The following is a 12187-nucleotide window of genomic DNA, read 5'->3' as shown; positions in this document are numbered from 1 at the left end:
CTGCTGATGTCTTGGTCTTTTTTGTGTCCTGTAGTCAATTTTTCTTTCTCAATATGCTTTTCAGATTTCCTTTTTCTTCTAGCACTGCCCACCTCTGTCACTTATTCTCATCCATTTGTTTCCTGACTTTTTTGATGATTCGTGACTTATTTTGCTCGGTTGCTTTTTGTTGGACTTCTTGCGTTTCATGGAATCTTGTGAGCTTTGTGGTAGATTCTTTGTGGATCTTCAGGAGTTACTGTATGGGATTCATTTTTGGTTTTGGATAAACCATTAAGTTTCCTTTCTGTACCTTCAGAGTTAAAATCTAATTCTCTAAACAGCTGGCAGTCTTTTAACTTAAACTCTCAAATAAGGAACACACATACAGTATACTTACAATCTACTTACTAATTATGTTACAATAAATAAAAGTATGAGAAACAGTACTTTGTGATCCTAGTCAACAATAATTCATTTATTCATCGTCTATACCGTTTATCCTGTACAGGGTCGCGGGGGGGCCTGGATCCTATCCAAGAGAACTTGAGGCATAAGGCAAGGTTTACCCAAGGTGCCAATTCATCACAAGACAAACACACAGACGCACACTATGGACAGTTTAGGAATGCCACTTAGCCTAATCTGCATGTCTTTGTACTGAGGGAGGAAACCAGAGCACCTGTAAGAAACCCAACAAGCATGGGGAGAACATGCAAACCCCACGCACAGAAACCAAACAAATAATTTTAGTAAGTTTAAATTATTTAAACAAGTTTAAGGCAACAAGGATCACATAGTTTGCAAAGGGTTGTTTTCATAGTTGTTTACTGAGGTTGAATAATTAAATTAATGTTAAACAAACATATAAAACATGTCTATAGTGTGACTATAGCACAATTATAAACAATTATAAACTGTTTGTGCACATGATTAACCCTATAAAAGATAAGCCTTTGTAAGTCTATACAATGCTAATATTAACAGATCTGTTATTTGCCAATTGCACCATTGCAAAATGTTCTTCTCAGAAAATGCGGAACAAATACAGACATTTGGGCAAAATAACTCTTTACTGTGAGCAGATGGGAGGGAAGACAAAAGCGGTGAAGGAAACAGATTTACCAAAATGAGAAAGGATAACCAGAGGAAAAGGAACTGTTAGTGATGGTGCTCCTGGGGGTAGTAGCATACAGCAGAGGAATTTACATTACCTAGAAAGAGTGAGAGGGGAAGGAGAGAAGGAAGGAAGGAAGCAAGAAAGAAAAAATAAGGAAAGAGCAATAGGTATATATGGGAACAATAGACCATATATCACATCTACAAGTATACATTAGGTACTGTGTGTGCATGTGTGAGTGTGAGAGAGAGAGATGAGAGAGATGCTCACTGGTGTCTGTAGGTTAACTGGTGTGTGTCTGTGTGGGTGTGGGTGCTTGTGTGTACACACTATAGTTTTTCTATACATGGTATAAAGGTAAAAAATAACTATATATGCAGTGTTATCATTTTAGATGTCTAAAGGGTTTTGTGGCTCCCTGTGTCTTCTTTTCTGTGGGAAACGGCTCCAAAGTTAAAGTTGTTGCTTTGGATCTTTGGGTGAGGTTTACATTCATTTTCAGGGTTAACTAGGTGAAAATTTGTTTCATCAGCCAGATTAGAGTAACCTTATGCTATGTTATTGGAAGATAAAAGCTACAGCATATTATCTTAACAGCAGTGTGTATTATTCTTTTGAAATTATTTCCTGTACTGAGCAATTCCAAGGAATTATAGGAAAAATGTATTGTGTATTACAATCCAGCAAAATCCAAAGCACACAGTGACTTGGGTTCAAGGTAAAAATAAAAGTAACAAAAGCTTTTTTCCAGATAAGGTCTGAAGTACAGTATATTTACGTACCCTTTCACTTGCATACCTCTCTGTAGAGACTCCTGTACAGTGCCTTTGGGCTTGTTCTGGCGGAGGGCGACGTCTCGTCTCGGAGAGCTTGGTAATGTGCTTGATAATAAGGGAGCGCTTGGGGGGCTCCGACATCATGGCACTGGACCAGAGTCTCTAGGCTGGCACTTATTTCCTGTCTCTGTAGCGCAGGGTAGAAAGTGCATGCTTTTAAAGCAAGTCAACATATTTCTACCTCTCTACTCTATACTGACAGCTGATTTGTGGTTTTAAATGTGGGGAAAAAACATATCAGCATACTCACAGGTCTAAGACTTTTTACTGGTGAAGTGTGACCTAAGGGCAGAAAGGAGAAGAAAAATAGTGGGAAAACTGAAACAGTGAAAGATATGAAGCATTAAAGTAAGTGAAGAATGTTGACCATTGTTTTTATTTCCATTTTACAACCGTGGTAGGGTCTCCGGTCAACATTCACATACACATTCACACTCTATGGGCAATTTGAAAAGGCGAATTAGCCTAATTTATATGTCTTTGGACAATGGGAGGAAACCAGAGTTCCTATAGGAAACTCACCAAGCACAGGGAGAACATAGAAACTCTGTGCACCAAGACCCAACACAGGAGTCGAACCCAGGACCAAGGTAGAAGGCGTCACCCATGTAATGAGCATGGCTTGGTTTAAAAAAAAGGTCTTTAGGCAGACTTTTAAAAATAGTTGTACAGCCGGAGAAGCTATAGACCTATTGTGATATGTAGTACCAATAGTACACACTGAGAATTTGTTTTTTTTTGGGGGGGTTGGTGTACAATGTTTAAAATCTTAAACTTCCAGCTTCTAGATTACACAATGTAGAGATTTTCAGCAAGACAGCTCAGCAAGAAAAAAAAAAAAAGGAAAGTCAACATTAACAACATTTTTCAAGAAAGATGAGTCAATACCTCATGGGGAAATGGATGGCAAGAGAGAAAGGCCATGAAGAGATCTGAGAGCTAAGTTGAAAAGTATATTTCATCTAAGGCATATTAAAATATAGAAGGAAGAGAATGAGAGAGAAAAAAAATATGAAATGGGTGGAGGTAGAGCACCAGAGAAAAGCATTGCTCAAGTTCCATTTGTCAGAATATAACCCAAGAAGGGTTTTGTCAACACATTCTTCACCACCTAGGAGTGCAAATGAGCAATAAACTGAGCAAATGCATGACATCATTGTCTGTATCAGCTAGATGGGTCCTGTTATTTCTGCTCATTTTCCTTGCCAAATTTCCTGCCAAGTTCTTGCAAACTAGTTGAATAAACATGGCATTCCTGGGATGATAAGAAATGCCAGCCAAGACGTAGTGCTCTGTGCCAATTATTATGACCTCAAAAATCAAAGCACCTTTTCTGACTTACAGTACTAAGGGTCCTACAACTCATCTTCTGGTTTCATCTAACCACTTACAGTACTGTACTTATGCAATACGTTGTATGAGAAAATCACTTGTAAATACAAGATCATTTTAAGACCTTTGCAAAAGAACCATTTGTAGAAACTGTGATTGATCCTTGACCACTTCTACAACACATTTAACAATAATGGTCCTCATTATTATTATTATTATTATTATTATTATTAGTGCCTTGGGTTTTATAATAATAGATTAAGGTCTTTTGCAAAAAGACCTTAATCAAAACTGTCTTAAAAAGAAGGAATGCACTAGTAAGCCCAGCAAAACCAATAGATATAGAAGGTCACAGTAGTTAACTAATGCAAATGATGGCAGAATAATTTCCTTGTCCTTTTCCTTGTGAAAAGTCAAGAACACTCTGAAAGAGGGTGGCATATTATTGTCAAATCTACAATCAAGAGATGCCTTCATGAATGTTAGTCAGGCACCTGTCAGTCCTGACCTTAATCCAAATAGGAATGCTTTTCATTTACTGAAGACAAAGCTGAAGGCAGAAAGGGGCCTGCAGCCTGTTTATTATTTCATGTGAAGTTAAGGGAAAAAAAAGAAGTTGTTTCCATGTGTTGAATCTGCATTTGGTAGCTGTTTAGGGAACTCTTAATATGCAGTGCAAAGCAGTGCTGGTGCAAGTAAATATGGTTGTCATTAGGCTAAAAAAGAAAACCCCAAACAAACCTATGAAAGACAGCAGAAACCTTGAGGGCCACAGTAGTTAACTGATGCGAAAGGTGGCAGAATAATTCCCTTGATGAAGAAAAGCCCCTTCGCCATGGGGGAGGGTGGCATATCATTGTCGAAGGCATATCATTGTCCATCAAGAGAGGCCTTCATGTTTCAGGCCAAGTCAGTCATCTGATCTCCATCAAACTAAGCATGCTATAGAGAATGTGCAATAACGGCCTGGCAAATTTCTCAATAAAGGAAACTCAGAATTTGGTGATGTCAATTTGTTCCAGACAGAAGGTTTTTGCAACCAAGTGTTAAAAGAAATCCTAATGTTCAATCCCTTATTTTGTTGTTTAATTTTAAGTCAATTGTGGTGGTGTAGAGGGAGAAAATGTCACTGTCCAAATACTTATGGATCTGATGATGTATGGAAATGTATTTTTCTCCTGCACATCTGGGGGCAGGGAGTATCCACGGCACAGGAATATATATCCACATATTGGCTGATGGGTATGCACTGTCACTATGGTCCTACCCAGCACCAGTGTGTTATTGATCACACATTTATATCACCTGAGAAAAGAACGGTTGAACCTTGAAAGACTTTTCAGTAAAAATTATTAAAGAAATCTAAACCAAGAATTTCTATTCGCTATCTCTATCTTGTTAATAGACACCATATGTCCAACAGTATGCACAATAGCTGACCATCATACCCATACAGTATGTGCTTGTTGAACATTTCAAAGGTGGTCCCAGCTTCTTTACAGTAAAAGCCTCCACTCATCTGGTAAGTTTTTTTTTGCTAGATTTTGAATGTTGCTGTAGCATTATCTAATTCAGCCATAAGCACATTAGTAAGGTCAGGCACAGATGTTCAAGCCTGGCACATAGTCAGCTGGGTGGAGGTCAGGGACTGTGAAGGATATGCCAGCTTTTTTTCACTCCACCCATGACAAACCATGTTTTTCATGGGCTTTACAGGAAAACTCTTACGCACTTGGCCTTACACTCTAACATGTTTGGGCCGTTTAGTTCCAGTAGTAAATGTTTATGTGAAACAGATAGTTAGGTAGAATGGTATTTCTGAATTCCACAGAATTAACACTATATCATCAATGTACTTTTTTAGATCTGATTTTGTATGGAAACAAAACTCAAGTAACTAAAATTGCTTTGAACTGAAGTCACATTGTTTTCAAAATAAAAATTTTTTTTTCTTAATTTTTTCCTCAATATAGGGAAATTCCTGTTCTTGCTATTTGCCCAAAAGCAACATGTTCAACAGATAAAGATAATGGGCAACACAATGAGATTTTCCTTTAAAAGACAAGCACATAGATAAAGCATTAGAGACATTCAGGTTATCTTTATCTCATCCATGTGTTATGTGCTCTCCCTCACCAGAGGCCATCTTGTTATCCTGTGCAGCTGGTCCATCTGCCAGGACATTCTTCACCTCCAGGAGCTCATCGGGTCAGTGTTCTCTGATGATGGTGAACCCAAGAACCCCTGAGCACTTTTTTCAAGGCCATGTGATATAACGCCCTTCAGCTGAGTCGGGTCACGGGTAACACCTGGAGTTCTCCCTTCACCACCTAGAAAAATGATTAGACAGAATTCCATGTAAATATTTCTTTTCTAGTTGTATATTTTCTAATATGATATTTTTGAAAGGACAGTAACACCAGATTTTTTTTTTTTTTAATAATTACTGTTTATAGCTTAGCAAAATGGAGACACATAGGTCACAGTGAGATGCATCAAAAAGCTCTGACTCCTGATGGTGTTTTTGTTTTTTTTAATGCTTAACTGACATATAATTAAACAAACAAAGTGCTTCACCCAGCTGGTAATATGAACAAATCCATTATGAAACATGGCTTTATGACACAGCAAATGAGATCATTCATTACCAGACACACAGCCCCAAACAGACACCATGAATTCCTAAATACACCCAGCTTTATCTGCTTCTCATGTTAGCTAGTAGTGTTTAAAGTGTTGTTTAAAGAAACACTTCTGGGCTAAACTGATTTGTCTTGCACACACACCCACACACACACACCCACACACACACACACACCCACACACACACACACACACACACACACCCACATCGGTTTTAAAATTCTTATGAGGATCTACCACTGACATAATTATTAACGTAGTTAATTAATGCTATATTAACGCTAAAATAACACACTCCTGTATCTGTTGTAGATAATCCAACAATCATCTCTAGGATAATCCATAATCTAAATCAAGCAGGCAAGGATCAAGAATAGAAAGTACAATGAATCCAGACTAAGATTTATAGACATAAACAGAATATAAATCAGTGTGCGAATCATGCACGAATAACAAAACACAAGAACACGATGAGTAACAATCCGGTGCCATGGCAATGGCAGAGACACAACCAAAACCAAAACAATGCCGCAAAGTTGTTAAAGTGTAAGACAAAGTTGTTTTCCTCATGTGGACCAGCCAAATATTCCACAAAAGCTTCCACAACATCACACACAACCACACTATCCACCTGCAGAGAGCTATTCATCAACTCTGTTAGAATAACTGTGAATCAAACGTCAATAAAACTGGATAGCATGAGTGTGTGCTGCTTCCTTTTACTTTAAATCTACATAGGCGAGGTTTGTGTTTGTACCACAATGTCGCAGATTGCAGTGTACTCAAAAAAGAAACAATGAGAAAATACGACTGCATTTTGGCTTGTCGATAGTACAGTGTAGAAACTGACCCATTGTCTCACCGCTTTCAAATGTCACTGAGATCAAAGTCTATAACAAAATACCTAATAATAACACAAGGAAATAACTTTCAGTGAAAATTATCCCACACACAATTTCTTTCATTTTTGTCTATGATCAGGGAGATATCAGTAAACACTCTCACATGGGAATGGAATAAAAAAGAACTTCCTATATCTGACTTTTCAGGAAACTGACTCGATCTGTTGAGGTCATTTTAGTTTTTAGCAGTAAAGAAAAAAATTCAGTAAGGGTGTTTCTGTGAATGTGTCATTGTGCACAGACAAACAGTCAGCACTAAGTGAGGAAAGAAATCTGTTCATTCTGTATAAGTGGAAAAGCATGACCTTATAATGTCACCACTGTGGGAGTGCAATAAACCAATATAAAGTGATGAACAGTAATGAGTAAGATCCCTGTCACAGACAAGTAACAGCAAGTGGAGATAAGAGTGTACACAGATGCACAAAAGAAATGGTGAATGTGTGAGGGGGGAGGAAGAATGAAAGAATATGATGGGCTTCCTACAAGTTAGTTCTTGTGTTAATCTTTCATTAATCTTTTTACTTATATTGCACAGCGGCAGTAATTCTGCTTTTAATTTTAGCTTCATTTTTACTTAATAAATATGTATATTACTGAAGTATTCTTAATGGTCATTGCAATATATAGTCAAGTCGTCTAGCCTTTAAATTTGACCAAACTGACTGTGCCATCAATCCACATAATATGCATATAGCAATGAACATAACAAGAAATATAATTTATATGAACACTAGTATCTTAGTTTGCATAGATTTTCCTTTGCTCTCATGACTTTGCCATACTGTACATGACAGCAATACAGTATTTCCATACTTTGCTTTTAGAACTGTCATTAATATATTTCACATTACTATCAGGTTTAAAGGTCTGTGAGTGAGCCATTTGTCTATGGTTTAATGTATGACTTACATAACATATGACTGAAATAGAAGTTTTCATTTTATTGACCTATGCTGTGTATCTGTACCGCTTGAAGTTTAACTGTGATAATAATTGTTTACCTAAAGCAGGCGCTGCCCCTTTTTGGCTCAGCCTCCTGCGCTAATTTCTTATTTGCTTTCACCACCGGATTCTCAAATTGGGTTCTTTAGTTTATGTGACTCATAAACCAGTATATACGAAACTCGTAAAATTTGAATATCATGCAAAAGTTTATTTATTTCAGTAGTGAAAGTATTTAAGTAATGCAAGGTTAAACTAACATATCAGATAGACTCATTACATGCAAAGCAAGGTAGGTTAAGCCGTGATTTGTCATAATTGAGATGATTATGGCATACAGCAACAATATGCTTCCTACTGAACCAGACTAAGACCATTTAAAGGCTGAGGAACCTTTTCCAGGTGTTATAGCTTAATTAGCTGATTAGAGTGGGACACTTTGAGCCTAGAATATTGAAAGTTTTCACAATACAGTGGAACCTCGGATAGCAAGTAATGCGGTTTGCAAGTGTTTCGCAAGACGAGCAAAAAATTTTAATAAATTTTGACTTGAAAAAACAAGCAAGTCTTGGTTTACGAAAACCAAGTATGATGTAGCACACATGCGCTTCTTGTTTTGTTGCAGAGCGCCACGTGATCACAACTGAGCGAAATTGTGGGTAATCGTCTCCCCTGCTCGGTCTTAGTGTGTGTCTCTCACTGGTATAATCAACAACCATGCACGCATGTACTGTTTACTATGACACTGTGACCACGTGTGTGCATGTTAAACATATTTTATTTTGTGTTTGTAAGCGGGTGTGTACAGCACGCGTGTACTGTTTCTTATAACACATGTGTGTGCACGCATGTGAAGCAAAAGAAAGTCTCATTAGAGAGGTTAAAAATCCATTTTCTTTCTCTCTGTTTCAGCCTATCATTATGTGTGTGTGCACATGTAATTTGACACTGTACCCCTTCACACACACACTCTTGCCTTAAGAAAGGAGAAAGGTTTACTGTGTAAGACGAGAAGAGAGAGACGGGCTGATTCCTCCTCTCCACTTACTTTAGATTCACACACACAGGGCCTGTGCGCATTATCGGAGACACTTATCTGTTGGGATTTATTTTTCCTTTTTTTTAAAGGTAAAGTGCAGGTTAATTTATTTTATTTTTACTTTGTATATTGTATATATCCACTTCCAGAACGAATTATGCTCGTAATCCAAGGTTCAACTGTATTGCAAGCCAGAATCCAACAATACATAGAACCTGAATTACTAGGCATATAAGCAGATTTTAGAAGAGGCAAAGGTACCCAAGATCAAATTGCAAATATTTAATGAATAATAGAAAAAAATAGATAATTTTAAAAACACTAAGACGACCAAAATCATGTTACCTAGTGATGTTAATGTACTACATATACTATAGATTGTATGTTTTTTTAAAAATCCTCAACAGCAATTTTTACAGTCACAGCCAGCCAACCCCATTCAGCCCTCGTTTGGCATGGCCTCAGGTGTGAGTCAAGCTTAATAATCGAATAAATGGGCAGCTTTCTTGATTAGGAATAGGGGCATGGGGGACAGATCAGAGCAGCGGTTCAATGTGGGGGTTGTAACACTGAAATCAACTAAATCCCAGCACTACTATGTGTTATGGCACCCAGGTTACCAAAAAAAGATCCACTCAGACTTCGTCCACAAGAAGCCGGTGCGTTCCCTATCTGATAATTCGTCGTCTCAAGAAATATCTGCGTACACACGAAACCACTGAAATATATATGCCAGACCAGTATGGGGCGCTGTAATTCTGCCATAGAGATACACTATACACGGAGAAGAAGACTTTGAGCATGCGCATAACCTTGCGCGCTGTATACAAACCAAGATGGTGTTGTTCATTATCGCTTGTTGCTTATAACAGTTGCATAGAAGCAATAGATTTTGCTGTAATAAAGCTAGTAGGCTTTGTAGCAACACGAACACAATCATCTAGTCCGCCATTATTGTTGTTGCTGTTACGTGTGACACAGCCGTGATGTGATGACATCATTGTTTCACAAAATACACGGATTGGATGTACACACGAAGACGCAAGGGTGTTATTTTCAGATTTATCCACTTTGGGACCCGGTTTCAAAAAATAGCGGTTTCAGTCTCCTAAAACGCCGGATCCGTGTGGACGAAACGCCAATACGATAAAACATTTATATGTATACAGTGAAACGCGTATCCGTGTGGACAGGCCCTCAGAGTGGCATCCAAGCCGTAGTATGATTGAAGGTCTCCGCTGGGTCACAGGCCCCAAATTAATTTGTGGGACAGCCAGGGAGACCAATGAGATGGGGGAAGGGAGCAGAATAACTGGCATGCCCAGTGCCTTAGCTAGAATCCCATCAACAAAGTTACCTGTGGCCACAAAGTCAATGAGTGCCTCCACATGATCCCAGCCCCTGAGAAAATAGCAGACAGGAAGAGCCCTTTATCCCAGGTTTTAGTTTTCAGGGTCGGTCCTGATTCTCACCCCCTTAACCCTCTCCAGGGGTGACTCTGTCTGTAGCACATGCCTCACTGGCCCTCTTTGGGGCGCGTTGCCCACTACGCTGAGGTACAAGGATATACCATGTTGTCCTCAGATTCTATTTCGGGGCAGGAGGTAGCCTCGGGCTCTGGGTCTAGGGGCAAAGTTGAGGTATCCCCTATACCCAGGGGAGCAACCAGCAAGGTTCTCAGAGCAGCGTTCCTGGGGTGGAGGAAATGTTTCCTGCCTGGAGCCGCCAAGGTGTACGGCCTAATGCTCTACGACATAATTATCCACCCATATGGCTAGCCTATACAGCGCCTCCAGATCCTCTGGAGGTTTTCACGTACATACATGTAATTGAAAAATGTGAAAAAGGGGTGACACTGCACGCAGCTTGCGGTTGATGAAATGTAGCACTAAGTGCCTTCCCCACGGCATACTTAGGAAGGAGATGCTTCTATACTGCAATGGCCCATTCCAGTCCGCTGCCTGGACACCATAAATGCAACCATAGCCCTGTCTGAGGGAAATTGGAATGGTTGCAGTTTGAATATTAATGAGCACTGCAGTATGAAGTCATTACACCTCTCTGGTTCACCCGGAAAAGGCCGGGGTGTGGGTAGTCAAGTTTTGGACAGTTGGTGCAATTATTCATCCAGCAATCACACGTAGCTGCTTGTGGATGTGCCCATTCTGGAAGGCCGCTTTCTGCTGTTATACCCCTAAAAGAATGTAATTATCTCACTTATGCAGTTTGCCTATGCGAGGACCTACACAGTGAAAGATGGAAACCTTATCACAGCGCCAAAACCTGCGGTGAATCATGATGAACCGTACTTACGGCCACCGTGCGAAAACGCATAGGTGTTATGGGGTAAACTTCAGTGAGTGATGATGGTACTGTAGAATCATTGGAATCACATGCATAAGAAATCACAAGAGTTTTTTATTTTTTGGAAATACTTTAAATAGTTACTTTTATCAGAAAGTAACGCTGTAATGTAACTGATTACTTTTTAAAAACAGTAATTTTGTAATGTAATTAGTTAATTTAAAAAGTCACGTCCCCCAACTGCCATTGGTTATGATGAAGTGGTGCGCTCACTTGGGACTACTGTGCAAATTCTTCCTTAAACTTACATTCTTTCACAACTGGTTGACCAGATGTACCACACTAGGTTCTTTTAAAAAAATAACTTAGTTAGCTATTTAGTCTTGCTTTGCAAACAAAAAATTACTTTTTGAAATTATGTCTGCTAAAACAATCTTTTTCAGTAACATTAACAACTCTAAGTCCCCATTCTTAAACTAAAAAAATACCAATGGTGCCCTCAAGACCAATGAGCATTAAGACCAATGAGGTTAAGTTTAAATTAAAACCATTGAGTATTTTGTACTTGGAAAACCACCGAACAAATCACCTTGCTCCAGACGATGCCCTCTCATCTTAATGTTACAGAATCTAAAGTAGCCACATACTCTGTAAATGCACAAAGACACAGTCATGGGAATCAACATAACCTGAAGTAGATGCCAGAGGGACTGAATAAAGAGCAGCTTTATTGTAACATTAATACTCATTCAGATCAGAAAGCAGACTTTTCAGGCTATGATTAAGTGAAATAAATAAAGGACGTAAGGGAAGGCTTCTTTGTCTCTGCTTGCTTCCATCTCTCTTAATTCAGACAATGATTTTAAAAAGGACAATATATTGTGCAGATTGACACATCAAACATTCTTATTTTGGTGGCACTTTGGTAGCAATTGCACTCTCCAGTGGATTCAGTAATGAACCCTATCCTCCATGTTTAATTTGAATGTAAAAACTATTTATTCAAATTGAGCATCTATAATGGAGCACCTAATCAGTGTGTTGCATAATGTGCTTTAATGATTTTCCAATACAGTGGTTTGTATGT

This window comes from Clarias gariepinus, chromosome 6 (genome assembly GCF_024256425.1).
Source record: "Clarias gariepinus isolate MV-2021 ecotype Netherlands chromosome 6, CGAR_prim_01v2, whole genome shotgun sequence".
NCBI classification, from domain to species: Eukaryota; Metazoa; Chordata; class Actinopteri; order Siluriformes; family Clariidae; genus Clarias; species Clarias gariepinus.
Note: the sequence above shows the minus strand (reverse complement) of the source record.